The sequence below is a fragment of the Rutidosis leptorrhynchoides genome, chromosome 5 (genome assembly GCF_046630445.1).
Source record: "Rutidosis leptorrhynchoides isolate AG116_Rl617_1_P2 chromosome 5, CSIRO_AGI_Rlap_v1, whole genome shotgun sequence".
Classification (NCBI taxonomy): domain Eukaryota; kingdom Viridiplantae; phylum Streptophyta; class Magnoliopsida; order Asterales; family Asteraceae; genus Rutidosis; species Rutidosis leptorrhynchoides.
In genome coordinates, this window is record NC_092337.1 from 313,596,438 (window position 1) to 313,623,363 (window position 26,926).

A 26,926-nucleotide genomic window follows, 5' to 3' on the forward strand; every position below is an offset into this window, starting at 1 on the left:
ATCACAAGATTGTTGGTAATAGCAATTGCACTTGTGTTGTCACAGTAGATTGGAATTTTTGTAACATGAACACCATAGTCCTTCAACTGGCTTTGCATCCATAACACTTGAGCAGTACAACTACCAGCAGAAACATATTTTGCCTCAGCAGTAGATGTAGACATACTATTTTACTTTTTGCTCATCCAGCTGACTAGCCTACCACCCAGTAACTGGCAACCACCAGTAGTACTTTTCCTATCTATTTTACACCCTGCAAAATCAGCATATGAATACCCTATTAGCTCAAAATCCTGGTCTAGCAGTACCTTTCAGATACCTAAATATCCTTTTTACTGCTAGCAAATGTGACTCTTTATGATCAGCTTGATATCTGGCACAGAGACAAGTGGCAAACATAATATCTGGTCTGCTGGCTGTGAGATAAAGTGGGGACCCAATCATACCTCTATATTTAGTGATATTGACCGGTTCACTATTGAGATCAGCATCGATTTTGATAGATGCTGCCATTGGAGTCCCTATATCTTTTAAACAGGTCAGACCAAATTTCTTTAACATATCTTTGATATATTTATCTTAACTTATAAAAATTCCATCATCAAGTTGTTTAATTTGAAATCCTAAAAAGTATTGCAAATCTCGTTGTAAGCTCATTTCATATGCCTTTGACATAAGTTTTGAAAAATCTTGACAATGTTCCTCATTTTTAGATCCATAAATAATATCATCTACATAGATCTGTACCACCAAGTGATCACCATCTCTCTTTTGAGAATAGAGTGGTATCAATTGTTCCAACTTTAAAACCTATACCAGTGAGATACACATGAAGTGTCTCATACCATGCTCTTGGTGAATGTTTGAGGCCATAAAGAGCTTTGTCAAACTTGTAGACATGGTCTAGATATTTACTGCTTAGAAAACCAGGAGGCTGTTTGTGATGACCCGGGAATTTCCGACCAAATTTAAACTTAATCTGTATATATTTTCGACACTATAAGCAAAGTCTGTAATATTGAGTCTCGAAATTCTTGAAATCTATATTCATGTAACCAATTGACCCTTGACTATTCTCGACGATTCACGAACAACTATTTATAAATAATTATATATATATATATTTAAATGTACATATACATATATATATATATATATATATATATATATATATATATATATATATATATATATATATATATATATATAATAATTTGAAATATAATTTGAAACAATAAAATACAAGTTAAATATTTAAAACCAAATATGTAAAATAACATGCAAGATAATAATGTTGTTGTTAAGATAAATAAATCTTTATATACAAATATAAATGACTTCTATACATAATTATTATTATTGTAATTTCTAATATTAAATAATATAATGTAATATAGTAAATAGATATAAAATGATTATATATATATATATATATATATATATATATATATATATATATATATATATAACATTATAATGTATTCATATTTACATGAGGTAACTAATATGCAAACACAATTACATAATATTAAATATAAAATGTGTAAGTATTAAACATTCAGTATATGTTATTATATAATATATTACAATTCATAATTAATAATAAATAATATTAAGATATTCAATTAAGTTATGAATTTAAGATATAACTACTAAGGTAATATTATTACCACTTTCAAAATGATATCAACATTAACATTTCTAATATTAATATAATAAATATATAACATATAAATATAGAATTTGATATATATAAATATTATCATTAATATTATTATTATCCTTATTAATACTAAAATAATTAGTATTATTATTATTATCATTAATAGTATTATTATTATCAGATTCACTAAAATTATTTTTATTGTGACTTATTAGTATTATTACTCTTATTATTATTATTATTAGAAATGTAATTATTAATAATATAATTATAGTTATTAATTATTAATATTAATATTTAATATTTAATATAGATATAAAATATCAAACGTCCAATTTAGAATCTGATTCTGTTCCATATATCTATCAAGCTACAATGCATTTTTTGTTTGTGTCCTCAATCTGTTTAACATCCAATTCAATTAACAAAGAATCTGATAAAGCACGATAGCAACTAGTTTATTTTTATTTTATTTTATTTATTTTTTTTATCCTTTCGTCCTTGTAAATCATCCCGTCGATGTCATTAGCTTTAAAAGCCAGTGATTTCTCTGTATTCATAACAGACTCAATCCACTTTACACACACTACATCAAATACGATCACAATTAACAGTTTAATTTAACAGAAAAGATTTAAAACTGCACGATACCTCTGTTCATGTAAGTTTTATCCAAATCGTTGAATTTCTAATAATTTCAAAAATCTATTAATGCAGATATGTTATAAATCTTTTACTTAAACTATCTGCTGAGTTTCAAACTTCAATTCTTTATATCAAGTTATAATTTTAGAGTCAAACTTATGAGAATAAAAAGTCAACCTTTATTCTTCAATCAAATTCGTGTTACCCGTTTCAATTCAAGTTAAATTGGTGATTTGGAATGTTTCCACGAATGTTTTATAACCTATTTCGTATTATAACTTTTACTTATAACGTAAAGATTTGTAAAATCAAAATTTTTTTTTTTAAAAGTAAACAGCGACGGGCTGAGTTTATGTTCTGTTTTTTTTTTTGTTCTGTCAATCCAAATGATCATAGTCATTAATCGTTTCTAACTCTATATACATCCTAAATTGAAACGTTAATAGCCTGTGTTGATGATTAACTCGTTGGTTGAATTGTTGAAGAAGATGAAAGAAAAACAGAAACAGAAATATAGTTATATAAATATATGATAGGTATTAGAATCAGAAAAGCATGATGGAGCAGCTGGTTAAGTGTGGTGTCGGGTTTCAAAATGGTCCTGGGTTCGAATCTCAGTTGAGGCAACTTATTTTTTTTGGCTTAATCCCTAAAAGGTAGTTCACTTTATATTTAGTTTTATTATTATTATTATTATTATTATTATTATTATTATTATTATTATTATTATTATTATTATTATTATTATTATTATTATTATTATTATTATTATTATTATTATTATTATTATTATTATTATTATTATTATTATTATTATTATTATTATCATCATCTTCATTATTATTAATATTGTTATTGTTATTATAAATTGTTATTATTATGATAAATTAGGATATGATTATTATTATAATCATTTTAGTTATTATTAAGTAATATCACTAAATATTATTATTATTATAATTATAACTATTATTATTAATATTATTATTAAATATTATAGATAATATTATTATCATGATCAACATTATTATTATTAATTATTGTTTTTATTATTAATAACTACAATCATTATCATTATTAGTATTATCAATAAATATTATTATTATTATCGTTATTATTAATTTATTAAGATTACTATTAATATAAGTATTACTAATGTTATTATGATTAGAATTGTGGATCAAAAGGTTAATGAAAGTATACGACATAATTATAATTATAGTTCTATGTATGAAAATATATATATATGAAAAGTACTACGAAGAAATTAAAAATATGATTAACGATATGATAAGATTCATAATTATGACTATAATTAATATAAATAAACTATGGATATATATATCAAGTGAATATGTTTATTTAATGGATGTAATGCATGAATAATCGAATTAGGATTAAACTGCAAGATTTTGGTTATTAAATATATATAAAAAAGTATTATTATTAAGGTTACTATCATTAATAAGTAACTACTATTACTATTATTATAGAAATACAACTCATTATTTATTATTAATATAATGTTATCAAATAAATATTAGCTACATAAAAATATATTTATTATACATAACATAACTACATTAATATGATTATAATAAATAATAATTATTCATCTAAGATATATATAAGATTAACTATACTTAATTAATAAATAAAACCTATAAACTATTAAATATAACAATATATGTATATGTATATAAATAGGTTCGTTTACGATTATATGTTTTAATAAGATATACAAATGATATAGGTTCGTCAATCCAAGGCAAACCCTTCATTGTTCAGTGATCAATATAGTCATATGTATTTTTACTACAAAATACATTACGGTGAGTTTCATTTGCCTTTTTACCCTTTATATTTTTGGGCTGAGAATACATGCGCAATTTTTATAAATGATTTACAAAATAGACACAAGTACGTGAAACTACATTCTATGGTTGAATTATCGAAATCGAATATGCCCCTTTTTATTTAGTCTGGTAATCTAAGAATTAGGGAACAGACACCCTAATTGACGCAAATCCTAAAGATAGATCTATCGGGCCCAACAAGCCCCATCCAAAGTACCGGATGCTTTAGTACTTCGAAATTTATATCATGTCCGAAGGAGGATCCCGGAATGATGGAGATATTCTATATGCATATTGTTAATGTCGGTTACCAGGTGTTCAATCCATATGAATGATATTTTTGTCTCTATGCATGGGATGTATGTTTATGAGAAATGGAAATATGAAATCTTGTGGTCTATTAAAATTATGAAATGATTATTTATGATAAACTAATGAACTCACCAACCTTTTGGTTGACACTTGAAAGCATGTTTATTCTCAGGTATGAAAGAAATCTTCCGCTGTGCATTTGCTCATTTTAGAGATATTACTTGGAGTCATTCATGACATACTTCAAAAGACGTTGCATTCAAGTCTTTGCATTCATCAAGATTATTATTAAGTCAATTATAGATAGATATATTATGAAATGGTATGCATACCGTCAACTTTTGATATAATGAAAGATTGTCTTTTTCAAAAACGACTGCAATGTTTGTAAAATGTATCATATAGAGGTCAAGTACCTCGCAATGTAATCAACTGTTGTGAATCGTTTATAATCGATATGGACTTCGTCCAGATAGATTAGGACGGGTCTTCACAGTTGGTATCAGAGCGGTGGTCTTAGCGAACCTTGTCTGCGTTAGTGTGTCTAACTGATAAGTCGTTAGGATGCATTAGTGAGTCTGGACTTCGACAGTGTCTGCATGTCAAAAGTTTTGCTTATCATTTTGTGTCAAAAATTACCTGCTTATCATTCTTAGAGAATCACTTGCTTATCATTCTTATTCTAGACACGTTTTACTGCATTGACTGTATGAATAGTGTATAGACAAAATTCATATCTTAGCGTATCTGCTACTTCATATCTTAGCGTATCTGTTACTGTAACTTTGCCTGACAACTTCCATAGATTCCTCCGTAACTTATGGGATTTTAGTATTATATATGCATATGTAAATTATGTATTGCAGTGTACTAATCTACATCCTATAATCTAATTCTTATCAAAAATCCTTCATCTGATCGTACGAGATGAATCCTGCAACCAGTTCGAGTTCCTCAGATTCCAATAGCTATTCCGATAGTTATTCCGACAGCTATTCCGACATAGATGTTCACCTAAGCTCCGAAAACAGCGTCATCGGCATGAATCCACCAATCAGCCATTATCAATTCATCTGATGGGTTCGTAGTCGACTTAATTAATGGAAACGCGCAGAAAGTAATCCCTTCCACCAATCGAATTCACCTCTTGACAATGAACCTGAAGCGTTTACCGGCGAACCTGTTCGAGACACCATTTTCAGTCTCATTTCCAGGGTAACTCGACAAGATTATATTCTATCCACAATTTTGAACCTTATTCATCCGCTCGTTCTGACCGACAATCATCCTGGAGTAATAAGTCAACGAACTTCGCGCTCGAATAATCAATTCGGAGAATATGGTGCAAAATGTACCAGCTCCAGCAACATCACCGGCACCAACAGTACCATCAATAACAGCACCAGTACCATCAACAATCCATGCTTCAATATCATCATCTGTACTTTGAGTATGATCTTCGTTCTACGTATCGTTCTACCTCATTTATCTTCGTTCGACATGGCGAATAGGTAATCTCTAAAGTTTTAGAGATTATTTATTCTAGTCCAACCGAAAATCAAATGAGTTTAATATCATATTAACTCATTAAATCCATAAATACATCTGAAGAAAATATATATGTATATATGTTTTCATAAAGATTGTAATTAAAATTTTTTTTTTTTTGTACAAACTGTTAATAGTGAAAATATTTTAACGGGTAGGTAATGCTCGAGGAATATTTAAATTTCACATTAATAAGTTACATTGTACGTTCTTTGAATCTGTTTCAACAGTCATATACTATCCTACTTACATCCGCCGATATACAAATCCGTTCACCACAGAATAACCATATTCATCCAATTACATATTTGGATTTTGACCTATCAGAATCCAATAAGTGGCATAATGAAGAAATAATGGACACAATAAAAATTGATTAGAAACAGATTAATTAACAATATGAAATTCTATTAAGAATCCACGCTAACATAATCCTAGCTAACTGTTCCTAGCTAACTGTTAATTCCGTATTACCATTTAATTATCGCAATTTATTTATCGCAGTTTATTTATCGCAATTTACATTCTCGCAATTTTATTTATCGTCATTTAATTTCTGTTATTTATTTTACGCACTCTAAATATCGGGACACGTATACAAGGTTTTGACATATCATATCGACGCATCTATATATATTATTTGGAATCACCATAGACACTCTATATGCAGTAATGATCGAGTTCTCTATACAGGGTTGAGGTTGATTCTCAAATAATATATATACTTTGAGTTGTGATCGAGTCTGAGACGTATACGGGTCACGATATGTATTAATTAATTCGAATATTGTATATTAAACTATATATGAATTATTGAACTGTTACTGTGGACTATCGACTGTGGACTATCAAGATTGGACAATTTAAAATGAATTAAAATATTGATTATAACATATGAAACTAAACAACTCTTCAAGTTTGCCACTTAACTTCATCTTAAACCTCAATTGTATCTTGACGATTACAATCTGCGTTCAAACTCTTATGATTCTTGAAAACACCTCAATCGATAGGATGAATCAACTGCACTTCATCTACGGAAGGAAAGATTTAGGCATATAGTTATGCACCTGAGAAACTCTCGGCAACTAAAACACGTAGCCGCGTCAGATGCTTTGGCATTTATTAGCAAAAATAACATTTCAACTCTTTTTCAAATTAGCCAATTTTATCACAGCTTCAGCAAATCAACTTCAACTTCCATTCGAATTAGCCTTATTATAACCTCGATATATAAGTTTGCCTGTCGTCATCGTTACCGGAAAACCGTTTATATTTCACCACATCAGCAGTAAAATTACCAGCAACTTCAATGAATTTGGACTTTCCAAAAAAATCATTATATTCATTGAAACCCCATATTGTATTCATGTATACCCTGTAACAATAATTGCCATCCCAATTACCAGGAATCAGCAATCAATACATTGAAAACTCACAGCATATCTACATCAACAGTTATATATATGACATTTATCTCTTAGAATTATGATCTCTCATTCTGAAATTCTGAAAAGCACTCAGACACAAATCAATACTCTGAATGTTGAAAAAGCCGAATGAAGCAGCAGAAACCATAGACAACCGTAAACGACCTTAATCATCGGAAGTTTGATGATAAAGAATAGTATGTTGGAAAAGCTCGGAAATGTTGAAACCAAAAAAAAAAACGGATTAAGCTAACCATGAAGGAGACCAAGGCCAAATACCTGGACCATACCATATAAAAAAAAATCTAGGTAATTCTGGATCCGATGAAACCTTCGACGAATATCTTGCTCCATACTCATGTTAAAATCTTGCGGAAAATCTTTCTCCATCAACCATCGAACTTAGAAATTCCAAAATATCATCATCAATATCTTCGATATTTCTGAGGATATTTTCATAAATATTCTCGTCCGAAATTATATATCTCTTCATGCTTCCTGTGTATCATTATATTGGAAACATTCAATAGAAAATTTAGTACCGAAAAGAAGATTACACGAAACTATGAAGAAAGTCGTGGACAAATCACAAAGAATAAGTTTAACTTCGAAGAATCCAAATGACTCAATGTTTGCTAAAGTATTTAGTGAATATCTTACTCCTTACTCTAAACCCTTGTAGACAATAATTTCTATCATCCTCTGATCTTAGATATTATGAGATATTATCGTATCTTTCATTATAAATATCCTCCATATTTTTGGAGATATTTTCATAACTATTCTTATCTGAAATCATTAATCTCTTCGCGCAATCAGTATTACATCATATAGAAACTGTTAGTTTCTATATTCTGTAAATTTTCGAGTTTAGAATATGAATGTTATTGAAGTAATGTTGGAAATTGATGCATGAGTTAGTATAATATAATGACACTTGATCAACGTGATTATATTACAGTTATTCATGCTGAGTTTCTAATAGAACGTGATGATTCACAGAACATACCGTCATCATGTGCCATTTACACGAATCTTACATTCTACTCAATCTCCAAACATATTAAGAACATATTTTATTGATAAATTCTATGTTTTCGGATATTTTGGTAATTTACCAAATCAAGATCGTGCCATTACGAATTCCTTCTTAGAACCTTAACTATGTTCATCCAAAACTTTGTATCTACAAATTATGGACCATTATTCGCTTAACTCACGGACGGGAATAGAAAACGAAAGCATGAAGCTCCAAAATATAAGGGAGAATATAAAGCCCAATGACAACACCGAAATTACAAACCGTGGATATCAGTACGTATGGAAATATAAAGACACGGGAGGATTATAAATACAATAATCCCTAGAGCATAATAGAAATAAACAGATTCTTCAGGTGAGAGTTGGAAAAGAAGAACGATCATCACGATAGTTAGAATAAGAAGAAGGATCAGAACAGGGTTAAGCATTTTTATAAATCTTTTGAATTTGGGAATTGAGTATAAAAGTGGTGAGAACTAATGGAACGGAAAAGGTAAATATATAATGGAAAAATCAGACGTAGTAATCGAGGCAGATCATCGTATTTAATTATAGAGATCTTAATTTCCTTACTCGCCGGAGAATCAAATCTTTTAGATTTCGAAGATTTTCTTTAAAATCCCTTGAATCCCAGAATTCAACCCTCTACGTCAAAAGTTAAGACTCACCTTATTTTCTGAATTCAATCACGATTACGTCAAAAGTTATGGAAAATCTCCATCTTTTCATCTCGATCTTTTGTGATCACTTCATTCATACGCTTCGATTAATCGAATCATTTTATCTATATTACTCAAGGATAATAAAACTCTATTTATCAACTCATATTCGTCATGAAAACATTTTTATTGTTAACCATGACCACCTCACTCAAATTTCGGGACGAAATTTCTTTAACGGGTAGGTACTGTGATGACCCAAGAATTTCTGACCAAATTTAAACTTAATCTGTATATATTTCCGACACTATAAGCAAAGTCTGTAATATTGAGTCTCGAAATTCTTGAAATCTATATTCATGTAACCAATTGACCCTTGACTATTCCCGACGATTCACGAACAACTATTTGTAAATAATTATATATATATATATATATAAATGTACATATATATATAATAATTTGAAATATAATTTGAAACAATAAAATACAAGTTAAATATTTAAAACCAAATATGTAAAATAACATGCAAGATAATAATGTTGTTGTTAAGATAAATAAATCTTTATATACAAATATAAATGACTTCTATACATAATTATTATTATTGTAATTTCTAATATGAAATAATATAATATAATATAGTAAATAGATATAAAATGATTATATATATATAACATTATAATGTATTCATATTTACATGAGGTAACTAATATGCAAACACAATTACATAATATTGAATATAAAATGTGTAAGTATTAAAAATTCAGTATATGTTATTATATAATATATTACGATTCATAATTAATAATAAATAATATTAAGATATTCAATTAAGTTATGAATTTAAGATATAACTACTAAGGTAATATTATTACCACTTTCAAAATGATATCAACATTAACATTTCTAATATCAATATAATAAATATATAACATATAAATATAGAATTTGATATATATAAATATTATCATTAATATTATTATTATCCTTATTAATACTAAAATAATTAGTATTATTATTATTATTATCATTAATAGTATTATTATTATCAGATTCACTAAAATTATTTTTATTGTGACTTATTAGTATTATTACTCTTATTATTACTATTATTATTATTATTATTATTAGAAATGTAATTATTAATAATATAATTATAGTTATTAATTAATAATATTAATATTTAATATTTAATATAGATATAAAATATCAAACGTCCAATTTAGAATCTGATTCTGTTCCATATATCTATCAAGCTAAAATGCATTTTTTATTTGTGTCCTCAATCTGTTTAACGTCCAATTCAATTAACAAAGAATTTGATAAAGCACGATAGCAACTAGTTTATTTTTATTTTATTTTATTTATTTACTTTTTTTATCCTTTCGTCCTTGTAAATCATCCTGTCAATGTCATTAGCTTTAAAAGCCAGTGATTTCTCTGTATTCATAACAGACTCAATCCACTTTACGCACACAACATCAAATACGATCACAATTAACAGTTTAATTTAACAGAAAAGATTTAAAACTGCACGATACCTCTGTTCAAGTAAGTTTTATCCAAATCGTTGAATTTCTAATAATTTCAAAAATCTATTAATGCAGATATGTTATAAATCTTTTACTTCAACTATCTGCTGAGTTTCAAACTTCAATTCTTTATATCAAGTAATAATTTTAGAGTCAAACTTATGAGAATAAAAAGTCAACCTTTATTCTTCAATCAAATTCGTGTTACCCATTTCAATTTAAGTTAAATTGGTGATTTGGAATGTTTCCACGAATGTTTTATAACCTATTTCGTGTTATAACTTTTACCTATAACGTAAAGATTTGTAAAATCAAATTTTTTTTTAAAAAAAGTAAACAGCGACGGGCTGAGTTTATGTTCTGTTTTTTTTTTTTTTTTTTTTTGTTCTGTCAATCCAAATGATCATAGTCATTAATCGTTTCTAACTCTATATACATCCTAAATTGAAACGTTAATTGCTTGTGTTGATGATTAACTCGTTGGTGTAATTGTTGAAGAAGATGAAAGAAAAACAGAAACAGAAATATAGTTATATAAATATATGATAGGTATTAGAATCAGAAAAGCATGATGGAGCAGCTGGTTAAGTGTGGTGTCGGGTTTCAAAATGGTCCTGGGTTCGAATCTCAGTTGAGGCAACCTATTTTTTTTGGCTTAATCCCTAAAAGGTAGTTCACTTTATATTTAGTTTTATTATTATTATTATTATTATTATTATTATTATTATTATTATTATTATTATTATTATTATTATTATTATTATTATTATTATTATTATTATTATTATTATTATTATTATTATTATTATTATTATTATCATCTTCATTATTATTAATATTGTTATTGTTATTATAAATTGTTATTATTATGATAAATTAGGATATGATTATTATTATAATCATTTTAGTTATTATTAAGTAATATCACTAAATATTATTATTATTATAATTATTACTATTATTATTAATATTATTATTAAATATTATAGATAATATTATTATCATGATCAACATTATTATTATTAATTATTGTTATTATTATTAATAACTACAATCATTATCATTATTAGTATTATCAATAAATATTATTATTATTATCGTTATTATTAATTTATTAATATTACTATTAATATAAGTATTACTAATGTTATTATGATTAGAATTGTGGATCAAAAGGTTAATGAAAGTATACGACATAATTATAATTATAGTTCTATGTATGAAAATATATATATATATGAAAAGTACTACGAAGAAATTAAAAATATGATTAACGATATGATAAGATTCATAATTATGACTATAATTAATATAAATAAACTATGGATATATATATCAAGTGAATATGTTTATTTAATGGATGTAATGCATGTATAATCGAATTAGGATTAAACTACAAGATTTTGGTTATTAAATATATATAAGAAAGTATTATTATTAAGGTTACTATCATTAATAAGTAACTACTATTACTATTATTATAGAAATACAACTCATTATTTTTTATTAATATAATTTTATCAAATAAATATTAGCTACATAAAAATATATTTATTATACATAACATAACTACATTAATATGATTATAATAAATAATAATTATTCATCTAAGATATATATAAGATTAATTATACTTAATTAATAAATAAAACCTATAAACTATTAAATATAACAATATATGTATATGTATATAAATAGGTTCGTTTACGATTATATGTTTTAATAAGATATACAAATGATATAGGTTCGTCAATCCGAGGCAAACCCTTCATTGTTCAGTGATCAATATAGTCATATGTATATTTACTACAAAACACATTACGGTGAGTTTCATTTGCCTTTTTACCCTTTATATTTTTGGGCTGAGAATACATGCGCAATTTTTATAAATGATTTACAAAATAGACACAAGTACGTGAAAGTACATTCTATGGTTGAATTATCGAAATCGAATATGCCCCTTTTTATTTAGTCTGGTAATCTAAGAATTAGGGAACAGACACCCTAATTGACGCGAATCCTAAAGATATATCTATCGGGCCCAACAAGCCCCATCCAAAGTACCAGATGCTTTAGTACTTCAAAATTTATATCATGTCCAAAGGAGGATCCCGGAATGATGGGGATATTCTATATGCATATTGTTAATGTCGGTTACCAGGTGTTCAATCCATATGAATAATATTTTTGTCTCTATGCATGGGACGTATGTTTATGAGAAATGGAAATATGAAATCTTGTGGTCTATTAAAATTATGAAATGATTATTTATGAAATCTTTTGGTTGACACTTGAAAGCATGTTTATTCTCAGGTATGAAAGAAATCTTCCGCTGTGCATTTGCTCATTTTAGAGATATTACTTGGAGTCATTCATGACATACTTCAAAAGACGTTGCATTCAAGTCGTTGCATTCATCAAGATTATTATTAAGTCAATTATAGATAGATATATTATGAAATGGTATGCATGTCGTCAACTTTTGATATAATGAAAGATTGTCTTTTTCAAAAACGAATGCAATGTTTGTAAAATGTATCATATAGAGGTCAAGTACCTCACAATGTAATCAACTGTTGTGAATTGTTTATAATCGATATGGACTTCGTCCAGATGGATTAGGACGGATCTTCACACTGTTTGACATAAACTTCTTCTTGCAGCTTCCTATTTAGAAATGCAGACTTAACATCCATCTGGAATACCCTAAAGTTCATCTTAGCAGCATATGCCAAGAACAATCTGATAGCTTCCATCCTATCTACTGGAGCATATGTCTCTACATAATCCAATCCTTCTTCCTGTTTAAAACCTGCTGCTGCTACCAATCTGGCTTTATTTCTGATCACAATCCCATCTTCATCCATCTTATTTTTGAAAACTCACTTGGTACCAATGATCTTTTTAGTTTCACCATCAAGTTGAGGTACCAATGTCCAAACCTTATTCCTATCAAACTAGGAGATCTCTTCTTGCATAGCTCCTGTCCAGCTTGGATCTTTGATTGCTTCTTCAGGACATGTAGGTTCAATGGTAGATACAAAGTTTACATCCATACAAAAATTGCTAGTTACATGTCTTCTTGTTTTAACACCACTGGCCAGATTACCAATAACTTGTTCAACTGGATGCTCCTTTGTCCACCTAGTGTTATGAACGGGTGAGCTTGTTGTGGAATAAACAACATATTGATCATCAGCTAGCTCAGAGGAATGAGCAGCAATAGGAGACAGCTGTTCATTATGAGTGTAACCAGTACCAGTTTGAGATCCTTCAGAAACAGTAGACCTATGCTCAAGTTGTAAAACTTTAGTAGAGCCAGAAGGTCCACCTGGTTTAGATACAGATGGAACAGAGTGTTCCATCACATCATCAGAGAACCCAGCAACATGGATTGGTGAGGGATTTGCTGCTGGTTCTTCTTCATCATCTAGAGCTTGCGGAGTTGGCTCTTCAAACAGTAACTCCTCATCTTCTTGACCAGAAGATGAAGTAGGGGCAGTTTCATCAAATGTAACATTAATAGATTCTTCAAAAAACCCCTTCTTTTATTGAAAACCCTATATTCCTTTGACATTGTGATGACCCGTCCTAATCCATCTGGACGAATACATTACATTTGGTTACATCGCGAGGTACTTGACCTCTTGATGTCAAAGCAGAGGGGTATAAAATACTATTAAATTTTAGCAGAAAATACTATTAAATACGATACAATTTTACACAAGATATTTATTTATTTATAGAATGGATATACTTAAACCTTGCTACAACACTTATAGGCAGTGTACCTAATCGTACAGTAGTGTAGTTTTTAGTAAGTCCGGTTCGTTCCACAGGGAAATCTTTAAACAAAGCTCAACGCTATATTAGTTTACTTTTATAAAAATACAAATATATATATAAGTAATATTATTATTATAAAGGGGGGTTTTTACCGTTTAATGACCGGTTTGTCGATTTTAAGACTTTAGTCGCAGTTAAAACCTAATGTAAAATATAAAATAAATACAAGACTTTAAATTAAAGCGTAAAGTAAATAACGATAATGAAATTGCGAATAATAAAAATGCGATAAAATAAAATTGCGATAATTAAAAAGTACGATAATTAAAAGTGCGATTAAATAACAATAAATAAAAGTGCGATAATTAGAAGTGCAATTAAATATAAAGTAAAGGAAATAAAATATGAAATAAAAGAATTATGCTTATTTAAACTTCCGTAATCATGATGTTTGACGTGTTGATTTTAGTTTTATGCCCATGGGTTAATTGTCCTTTGTCCTGGATTATTCAATATGTCCTTCTGGTTTTTGTCCATAACAGTCCATCAGTCATAAATATAAATTGCAAGTGTCCTTGTCAAATTATTATTATACCCGAAGTTAAATATTCCAACTAATTGGGGATTCGAATTGTAACAAGGTTTTAATACTTTGTTTAATGAATACACCAGGTTATCGACTGCGTGTAAACCAAGGTTTTACTACTTTGTTAACAATTACACCAATTACCCTTGAATGTAATTTCACCCCTGTTTTAATTATTCTAGTGGCTATTAATCCATTCCCGTGTCCGGTTAAATGAACGATTATTCGTACATATAAATACCCCGCCCATCGTGTCCGATCGAGTGTATATGGTAATTTATAGGGACGCCCAATTGTAAATCTTTATATTAACATTAACAAACTTTCATTTAGTTAAACAAATATAAAGCCCATTAATAGCCCATAGTCTAATTTCCACAAGTGTCGTTCTTTTGTCCAAACCCCAATTATGGTACAAAGCCCAATTACCCAATTTTAGTAATTAGCCCAACATCATGATTACTTCGTTTTAAATAAGCATAATAATAACTTAGCTACGAGACATTAATATAAAAAGGTTGAACATAACTTACAATGATTAAAAATAGCGTAGCGTTACACGGACAGAATTTCGACTTACACCCTTAAAACAATCCTTAACATAACCTTATTATTAGAATTAAAATTAAAATTAAAATATAAATTATATATATATATATAAGTTTTACGTATGAAGAGGAAGAAAAAGATGATTAAAACTCGGCAGAAAACTGGCTTTATATAGGACCTGACCAGCAATTTCACTCCATGCGACTCGCATGGATTTGTGCCTCTGGCCATGCGAGTCGCATGGCCACCCTGGATCCAGCCAAATTGATTTGTTTTCTTCTTGACGACGTAATATAATAATAATATATATAATATAATATATAATTATATATAATTATATATATATTATATTATATTCTTGTGCATAGTAGACTAGATATTTTTGGTCCGTTGCGTCGGGCGTTTCTTCTTGGCTCAGGTCCCGGTTCCGGATTTTCGGACGTCTTCGCGTATTATTTTATATCGTGTACTTTGCGTCTTGTAACTTGTACTCTTGTCATTTTGAGACGTTCCTCATCAATATTTTGAACCTTTTTAGTTGTATCTTGTACTTTTTAGCTTTTTGGACCTTTGCGTCTTCAATTCGTCGAATCTGTCTTTTGTCTTCACCTTTTATTATTTAAACGAATATCACTTGTAAATAGAACAATTGCAACTAAAAGCTTGTCTTTCATGAGGAATAATGCTATGAAATATATGTTCGTTTTTAGCATTATCAAATATTCCCACACTTGAGCGTTGCTTGTCCGCAAGCAATATCGACAATATCGTCTTGAAATACTAGAATCACTTCTTTATTCTTCACACTTTGTACATCAGTGATTTCTATACGGTGGTATAAACAATGGTAGTAACGATATGGTTTACAGTCCCACATGACTATAAAAATTTAGATCCATTAAAGAAATTGGATCTTTATGAAAACATTTGATCTTTTGAAAATTAAATCTAGTTTTTACCCTAGATAAGTTTTCCGGAATAACCCTTTACCGGTGTTTGCAAAATATTTTTGTGGGTTTGGTGGGTTTCAGATTTGAAAATTTTAGCTCAAAACTTGCGGTTTTGTGTCACCCACTTGCTAACCTTGTATTTGGAAAGCAACACGTCCAGTTTTACTTGTTCCGTATATTACCTTTCGGCAAACTACCGTCCGGTTGTAAAGGAAAGCGTTGAACAAGCAACTGTTTAAGGCAATGTCCCGTGACATGCTTTTGATTATGGTCTATAACGTGTCGGACGCAATTACTATCCTTGGTAGGAGCAATAGTAAAGCTCACCCTTATAATTTTTCGGTCTGGCACAAGGTCCTGTCTTTGACCACTATGCAACCACCGTTCTTACGGTTGACACCCGATTTGGTTCAGGTGACCTAATGAATTCCAGGTGAATTCCTAGGATTTTACGTTCAATGGTAATGAACGCATTGAAAATAGGGTTTTCAGAAAACAAATTGGTTTGTAATTTTGATCAAAATATTTTCTCGTTTAAGCTCGAGTTTAGATATCATTGAATTCCATGAGTTTGAATTCTCAATCTTTAAGGTCAATCTCTAGGATTGAGTAATATCAGTCTTAAAAGCTGATTTTTAATCTTTAAGGAGATTATCCTTTCTGGGGATCTGATTCATTAGTCTTATCCAGCTAATTTGCATGGTGCCCCCCCATTGTACGAGATAAATCCTTCTCATGGTTAGGATAAATCTGACCACTTGGCGACCCTGTTTAATGCTGAGGTCCGTGGATTTCCTGCTGATTTTAGTGATGACTTTTCTAGATTTTTCGTCAACCTACAGCTGGTCTGGACGACAACTTCATGACCTAAATCAAGAAGCGCGTTTCTTTTTCGAAAGACTTTACTTCCTTTTAATGATGGAATTGATTCATCGTGTATATCCATCTCTTCTTTTCTTTCATCGGGTAAAACAGTTTAGTTTAGTCCAAAGCAAAAGTATTTTCAGTTATTTGTTACAGATATATGTGACATATGTTTAAGATAACTTGGTAAATTTTCCCACACTTGGCTTTTATTTTCCTTTTTATCGTCCACTATTCCATTTTAAATGAATTTTAACATTTTAGTTTGTTTCTCAATTTATGTCCTTTCCGAGGTAACAATAATTTCGGTGTTAAAACCTAATTTTATCGTTCATAAATATGTATAAACATGATTTTAATTCATTTATTTGAAAATTTTGAAAAATTTTACTAGAATTGGGTAGTCAGTATATAAGACTAGGGCTGTTCTTTTTTATCAGAGAGCACTAGATTCTAATACAACTACTGCTTTACTAGTATTTTTAATGGTAACCAAGTGTATAAAGTAAAAATTTTTAAAATCCGAAAGAATTTAATCCCTTCCCACACTTAAGATCTTGCAATGCCCTCATTTGCAAGAAATTAGTAACAATTTAAATTATTGAGGGTGATTTGTGTGAAAATGATTAAATTTTACCAAAGTTTCCAAATATATTGGCGTTTGTTTGCTGAATGATAAATGGTGCACATCATTTGTTCATTCCGTCTTGTTGTTATTTCACATATATTTTGCATCTTGTCGTCAAAATTACTTGCTTTTGCTGAACTTAATGCCAGTCTTTGAAAATGCGTTGTTTTACCCTGTTTTGTGCATAAAATAGAATACATACAATACAAATATAATCATACATGTAATTTGAAATGGAACTTTGGCATCCCACTTTCAAACTATTAGAAAAATATTAGTACACAATAATAATAAGAATATCAAACATTACATAAACGTAATAAAATGTTAAGTGTTTAAAATAATAAAAATATAAATTACCAACTTATCTCTACTGATCAGGAGGTGGGTTAGGAGGAAAATTAGGATATGGATCCCAATTCATGTTCGCGTCCGGGTTCCATGGCTGATTATAGGTGAACTGGTATGCTGCGTCATAATCATATGAATCATAGGGTGGTCTCATTTCTGGCTGATGTGCGGGATAGTATGCGGGTCGGGTCGGATAATACATCTCACCAGGCTGCAACTGGCTTATAATTTGGCGCTGATGATAATCCCATCGGCCATGCTCTCGTTGCCGGGAATGCTCGTAGTCATTCCGACGTTGCCATGCCTCATACTGCATATGCCTATCATAGTTCGTCATGTATTCATCCTCCATACGAACGCCTAAATCAAGAGCAGTCTCCCAAACAACTCCTATAATGTTGTTCGCCTCCTCCATCTCGTCATCCGAACCTCTTTGTACCTGTCGCTGAGGTCCCTCGTATCGATATACCCGGCCACGTCTCATCAATAATACCCTTGCACCGTGATAAAGGTTTGAACTTATAGTTTCACCTTCGTCCTCTATTTCGTTCATTGGACCCCCTTGGTGCTTGTCCACACCTAAATACTCTCCAATGAGAGTAATGAAAATACCACCACCTATAATACTCCCCGATTTCATCCCCGAAACTACATTAGCGAGATAATAACCAACACAATAGGGAATGTTAACGAAACTCCTCGGGTCTCTAATACACTTGAGGTAGAACAAATCGTTTACGTCAATTTCTCCTTATTCTTACCCCTTTGTGTAATTGTGTTTGCTAAGAATCTATGAATCACCCGGAGTTCAGCTCTGTCTATATCTAAGTATGTATGATTTCCACTGGCGTGAAATTCATTAAAGTGGGACATACGCCTCCAGACGGCGTTAATATCAAATTCCCTATCTATCCTTTCTCCTTGGGCAATCAGGCTATTACAGTCGGGGCTCAAAAGTTCAGCAGGGGTGTAAATCTGTAAGGCCCTGGCTAAATCTATCATGGACATTCTGTACATGCGTCCACCTAACAGAAATCTAATAAAGTTTCTATCATCTATCCTCCTAACATCACTGTTTAACTTTATTGTACTAAGTAATTCTATACACCATTCCCTATATATGGTTCTACGAATTGAAAATAGGCGCATCCAATCGTTAAACTGAGAATTACCATACCTTTGCACCAATAATTCCCGAATCGGTTCGGCAAGGTCAACTGTTTCCAAAGGTACCCAGTCAATTGCCCTTGGCATTTCAACAACCTTAAAGTAGAGAATGTGCATGTTCTTTTGATAATCTGGATACTCTATCCAACATCGATCAAATCTTAGATTTGGGTGTAACTGATCTTCATTAATGTCTAAGCTCAGAATCATTTGATGTGGAGCGAATTGACGAAACTGATTCATGAATAATTGATCTTGATCGTGATAAGGAATATGTTGCTCCTCATGTTCTTCTTCTTCTTGTTGCATATGTTGTTCTTGTTCATGAAACATTTCCGGTTCGGGCTCTGGTTGTCTGGACGATGATGCACCGTCCGTATCTGTATTTCTCTGCAAAACACATTAAACACAAAATTTGTGCATCCAAATATGCATTAGTGTTAGCAAAATAATAACTTGAAACAATTATGATGACATGTTCAATTCATAACACATTTTATACATATTTTCTTAAAAATAACAATTATATACTTTTACATACGAAAATGTGTACAATGTTTTATCACATTTAAACTCTTAAACATGTCAACAATAATTATTATAACAATTAAACACTTTGTTACATGGCATTCAAATCAAACTAGTGCTCATTTTCATATTTTTGTCAAGTCTACACTTTGTCAAATAAGCATATACGAAAAATGTACATCAAGTTCATAAGCATTTATCTCAAATAACATGCCAAAATAATCACTACTAGCAATGAAACAAGTTTCAAATGGCCTTTATATCAAATTATCCAAGTTCATGAATTTTTAGACTTAAAAAGTCTACTTTAATTCTCAAAAACATGTTTAGGCTCAAAGTTTGGATCAATTAACTACCTAAACATGTTACACTACTTAATTGAGCAACAATTCATGACAAAAATCGGCCATAACCTGTTTATATCAAAAAGCCCCAAATTGCTCAAGAACACAAACCCTAGATTCTTAAAAATTTGAAGTTTTTAGCTTCAATTCATGTTAAATAGCTTCTATCTAGGATATACATGCATAATATAACAACAATTTAGCTCTAATTACACCTAAATTTAACAAAATCAAAATATAAAATTTCTAGCTCAAGAACACAAAAATTCGAATTTAAAGAGATTAGGGGTGAAATCTTTACCTTTCTCCTGAAGGGGTTGAGACTACTGAATCTAGGCATAATTGTTGTGAAGTTTTGCAAGAAATTTGGTGAAAAATGATGAATTTTTGAGAGGGTTTTGGAGTAAGTTCGTGTTTGTGTATGTGTGTTGTGAAAAAGAGCAGCTCGACTGAATAAATTGATCCTGACCAGATTTCTTTATCCATGCGAGTCGCATGGCTTCCTGCCCATCCCCATGCGACTCGCATGGGGGTATTTTCCAGGTATATATTTTTTTTTTTTTTTTTTTTTTTTTTTTTTATAAAAACCTTATACTTTTAAAACATAAAATTTAATAAAATTTTAAAATTTTGTTTCTTTTTAAGACGAGGTCGTTTCGGGATGATGCCCTAGTCCGTCCTTCGACAAAATTTTAAAATTTGTCTTTTTGTAGCGATTGTTTTAAAAGCTAAGATTTTTGGGTTTTTTAATTTTTTTGGCATACTTTAAATCAATAAGATTAAAAATAATGATAATAAAAGTTCTCGTCCCTCCCTCGGGTAAAGCAATTTCGGTTCAAAGACCTAGTCTTCAACTTACGACGAATTTTAAAAATCATATTCTTAACTTAATGAGATAAAGTAAATTTTTGTTTTTAAATTCACACAACATAAATATAAAATTCAAAATTAATATTAAAAATTCACACCAAACTCAAAATTTAAAATGCATAAAATTAAAAATTAATATTTTTAAAAATTAAAAATTCACACCAAACTTAATTTAAAAATTTATAAATTCATATCAAACTTATATTAATTTTTCAAATATTTACAATTTTAAATATATTGTTTTTACAAAGTTTACAATATTAATTTAAGATTTATATTAATTTTAAAAACATGGTAAAAATAAAATTAAAAATCTTTTTGTCATTTTATCCCACTTTTATCAATCAAATATTATCAAAAATATGCGCCCCCTTTTCGGTAAAGTAATTTCGGTTCCAAGACCTAATTTAACTCATGACGAATTTTTGAAATATTTTGGGTTGATTGATTAAAGATATTTATACCTTAAGAATAAACGTTAAATTTCGCAGTGATGTAATAAATTTTTGAATGATATCAATAATTTCGGTCGCCAAACCTAATTTTATTCAATACCAATTTAATACTTTTTAGCGAACAAATTAGCGTTTATTATCAAAAGGTTAAAAATAAAAATAAAAATAAAAACTGTACAGACATACCTGTGAAATAGATTTCTTAGTTATATGATCTATTATATTCATAAGATAGTCGGTTTAATTGATTTTCCATGGCTCCAAAGGCGTAACCTCGAGCATTCAGTGTCTTTTCTTCTAAACATATGAACGGTCCGTCTCTGCATAAAGTAACAAATTCGGTATTTGAATAGGTTTGATTATTTGAACATTTACCTCCATGTGACCATTTTCCGCATTTGTGACATCGTTCTAGGTGTCGTGCTCTTCTTTTCGCTGCGGATTTTGATTTTCCTTTACCAAATTGTAACTTATTATCTTCGCATCTGGATCCTTTTCTAACTCCGTCCATTCTTTCTCTGATTACTGATACTAATTCACTCGGTAGTATGTCATTATTACGTTTAGTGATCAAAGCGTGTAGCATTAGACCATGGTTTAGTTCACAGGCAGTCTTCATTTTGTAAAAACCTAAAAAAAATAAAAATTCAGAATGGGGGGAGAAGACTAGTTCTTTAGGGTCTGCTAGGGAAAGACCATACGTGTTCCATTTTCGAGAACTACACGAAAACAGACAATCTAACTCTAACAGAAATACATATTATCCTTTAAAGACTTGATTCTCCTCACACTTAGTTAGCTGTGGTATCGAAATTGTGATTAACTTCGTTGTCGACTTCCATCGGACCATGTATGTAATGTTTAACTCTGTGACCATTAACTTTAAATTCAATCCCATTTGAATTTATTAATTCTATCGTTCCGTATGGGAAAACTCTTTTGACTATGAATGGTCCAGACCATCTTGATTTCAATTTTCCAGGAAATAGCTTGAATCGTGAATTGAAAAGAAGAACTCTGTCTCCTTCTTTAAATTCTTTTGAACTTCTGATTCTTTTATCATGCCATTTCTTCGTTCTTTCTTTATAGATTAACGAATTTTCGTATGCTTCATGTCTTAATTCTTCTAATTCGTTTAGTTGACTTAATCGTAGACGTCCAGCTTCATGTAAATCAAGATTACATGTCTTCAAAGCCCAAAATGCTTTGTGTTCAATTTCTACTGGAAGATGACATGCTTTTCCATAAACAAGTCTAAAAGGTGTGGTTCCAATTGGAGTTTTGTAGGCTGTTCTAAAAGCCCAGAGTGCATCCTCCAATTTAATGGACCATTCCTTCGGATTTGATCCTACGGTTTTCTCTAGAATACGTTTTAAAGCTCGATTGGTATTTTCAACTTGTCCACTTGTTTGTGGATGATATGCGGTGGAGATTTTATGAGTTACTCCATATCTTTTAAGAACTTTCTCAAGTTGATTATTACAGAAATGAGTACCCCGATCACTTATTAAAGCTTTCGGTGTTCCAAACCTTGCAAAAAGACGTTTTAAAAAGTTGACTACAACTCGTGCATCGTTAGTTGGGAGAGCTTGTGCTTCCGCCCATTTAGATACATAATCAATGGCTACGAGTATATATAGATTATTATGAGATTTTGGAAATGGACCCATAAAGTCAATACCCCAAATGTCAAATACTTCACATACTTGGATGACATTTTGTGGCATTTCATCACGTTGACTTATTTTTCCGGCCCTTTGACATGCATCACAGGATTTGCAAAGAAGGTGTGCGTCTTTGTAAATTGTAGGCCAATAGAATCCAGCTTCATAAACTTTTCTTGCTGTTAGTTGAGGCCCATAATGCCCTCCTGTTGGTCCTGTGTGACAATGGTTTAAAATTTTACTAGCTTCATCTCCAAACACACATCGGCGTATTATTCCATCGGGACAACTTTTAAACAGATGTGGATCTTCCCAGAAATAGTGTTTTATATCACTGAAGAATTTCTTTCGTCTTTGGTATGATAATCCTTTTTCAAGGAATCCACAAACTAAGTAGTTTGCATAGTCTGCAAACCATGGGATTTCTTTATAATCTATCTTCAATAGATATTCATCAGGAAAGTTGTCTTGTATGGCCGATTCATTTAGAACTTCTAATTCGGGATTTTCAAGACGAGAAAGATGATCAGCGGCGAGATTTTCTGCTCCTTTTTTATCTCGGATTTCAATATCAAACTCTTGTAAGAGTAAGATCCAACGGATTAATCTTGGTTTAGCATCTTGTTTTGAAAATAGGTATCTAAGAGCAGAATGGTCGGTATAGACCACCGTTTTTGCTAGAACGAGATATGATCGAAATTTGTCAAAAGCAAAGACAATAGCAAGGAGTTCTTTTTCAGTAGTTGTATAGTTTGTTTGTGCTCCTTGTAATGTCTTACTAGCATAATATATAGGTTGAAATCGTTTTTCAATCCTTTGTCCTAAAACGGCTCCCATTGCAAAATCACTTGCATCGCACATTAGTTCAAATGGTAGATTCCAATTTGGTGTTATCATGATCGGCGCATTAGTGAGTTTTTCTTTAAGAATATTAAAAGATTTGATACATTCATCTGAAAAGATGAATGGCGCATCCTTTTCTAGGAGTTTATTCATAGGAGTGGCAATTTTAGAAAAATCTTTTATGAAACGTCGGTAAAAACCGGCATGCCCTAGAAAACTCCTAACTCCTCTAACATTGGTGGGATGTGGAAGTTTAGCAATTACATCTACTTTAGCTCTATCCACTTCAATTCCTTCTTTTGAAATTTTATGTCCAAGAACGATGCCTTCTTTAACCATGAAATGGCATTTCTCCCAATTAAGTACTAGATTTGATTTTTCGCATCTAATTAGCATTCGTTCCAGATTAACTAGACATGATTTAAATGTATCACCGAAGACTGAAAAGTCATCCATGAATACTTCCATGCATTCTTCTATCATGTCATGAAAAATCGCCATCATACACCTTTGAAAGGTTGCAGGGGCGTTACAAAGTCCAAATGGCATGCGTTTGTAAGCAAAAGTACCATAAGGGCACGTGAATGTGGTTTTCTCTTGATCTTCGGGTGCTATTGGAATTTGAAAATATCCGGAAAATCCATCTAGAAAACAATAGTAACTATTTCCGGCTAATCTTTCCAACATTTGATCTATGAAAGGTAAGGGAAAGTGATCTTTTCTGGTGGCGTCATTTAATTTTCTATAATCAATACATACACGCCATCCTGTTACAGTCCTAGTAGGAATAAGCTCATTTTTCTCATTTGTAATGACAGTCATGCCACCCTTCTTAGGCACGCATTGAACTGGGCTTACTCATGGACTATCAGAGATTGGATAAATTAAACCTACATCTAGCAGTTTAATAATCTCTTTCTTAACTACATCTTGCATATTAGGATTTAGTCTTCGTTGACGTTGCACATACGTTTTATGACCTTCTTCCATAAGGATTTTATGTGTGCAATACGAAGGACTTATTCCTTTAATATCATGAATCTTCCATGCAATGGCTGGTTTATGAGCTTTCAACACAGAAATGAGTTGTGATTTCTCATTTTCAGTAAGAGAAGACGATATTATTACAGGTAATTCAGATTTACCATGTAAATAAGCGTATTCCAAATGGTTTGGAAGTGGCTTTAACTCTAATTTCGGAGGTTCTTCTATCGATGATTTATATCGATATCTGTCTTCTTCTTTTAGCATTTGAATTTCTTCTGTTGTTGGTTCATATCCATTAGCTATAAGTGTAGCTAACATTTCAGCTTCATCAATTGGTTCATTACCTTCTCCTAAAGAACATTCTCCTGTTCCTTGTAATTCTGGAAATTCTTCTAATAATTCTGTATGTGCATCTATAGTTTGAATATAATAACATGTATCATCTGCAGATTGTGGTTGTTGCATTGCTCTATCAACTGAAAAGGTAACACTCTCATCCTCTATGCTTAGGGTCAGTTTCTTACCGAACACGTCTATCATTTCTTTAGCCGTGTTTAAGAATGGTCTTCCTAATATGAGAGGAACTTGAGAATCTTCTTCCATGTCCAAAACAACAAAATCTACTGGAAATACTAAAGTACCAACTTTAACTAGCATGTTCTCCATTATCCCTCTAGGATATTTTATTGATCTATCGGCTAGTTGTATGCTTATTCTGGTTGGTTTTAATTCTCCAAGGTCTAGTTTAGCGTATAGTGAATACGGCATTAGATTTATACTAGCACCTAAGTCTGCCAATGCTTCTATTGAACTAAGACTACCCAGAAAACATGGAATTGTGAAACTTCCTGGATCAGATAGTTTTTCTGGCATCTTATTCAACAGCACTGCTGAACAATTTGCATTCATAGTGACAGCCGAGAGTTCTTCCATTTTCTTTCTATTCGTGATTAGATCTTTCAAGAATTTAGCATATCTTGGCATTCCTGAAATCACATCAATGAAAGGAAGATTTACATTTATCTGTTTAAACATATCCAAGAATTTGGATTGCTCGGCTTCAAGTTTCTCTTTTTTCATTTTACTCGGATAAGGAAGTGGTGGTTGGTATGGTTTAACATAAGGTTTATCCTTAACTGTGTTATCTTCATTAACCTTCTCAACTACCGGTTCTTTTTCCTTATCTTGATCAGGTTGTGGTTCTTGTGGAGTAGGAATAGTTTTATCAGAAGTTACAGGTATTTCAGGTGGTTTAAGTGTTGTACCACTTCTTGTGGTAATGGCTTTAGCTGTTTCATTCCGGGGGTTAGCATTTGTATCACTAGGTAGACTTCCCGGTTTTCTTTCACCTATTAACCTTGCTAGGTTACTTACTTCTTGTTCCAGATTTTGAATAGAAGCTTGTTGATTTCTAAATGCTTGAGCATTTTGTTCATTGGTTTGTTTTTGAGATGTGAAAAACTGCGGTTGAGTTTCAACTAGCTTCGTCATCATATCTTCTAAATTTGGCTTTTTATCATCGGTTTGTTGTGGTGGTTTGTTTTGAAAATTTGGTCTTTGCTGATTGTAAGTATTATTGGATACTTGTTGATTGCTAGGACCTTGTTGGTTATTGTATGGAATATTTCGGTTATAATTCTGGTTTTGATTGTAAATCGGTCTTGG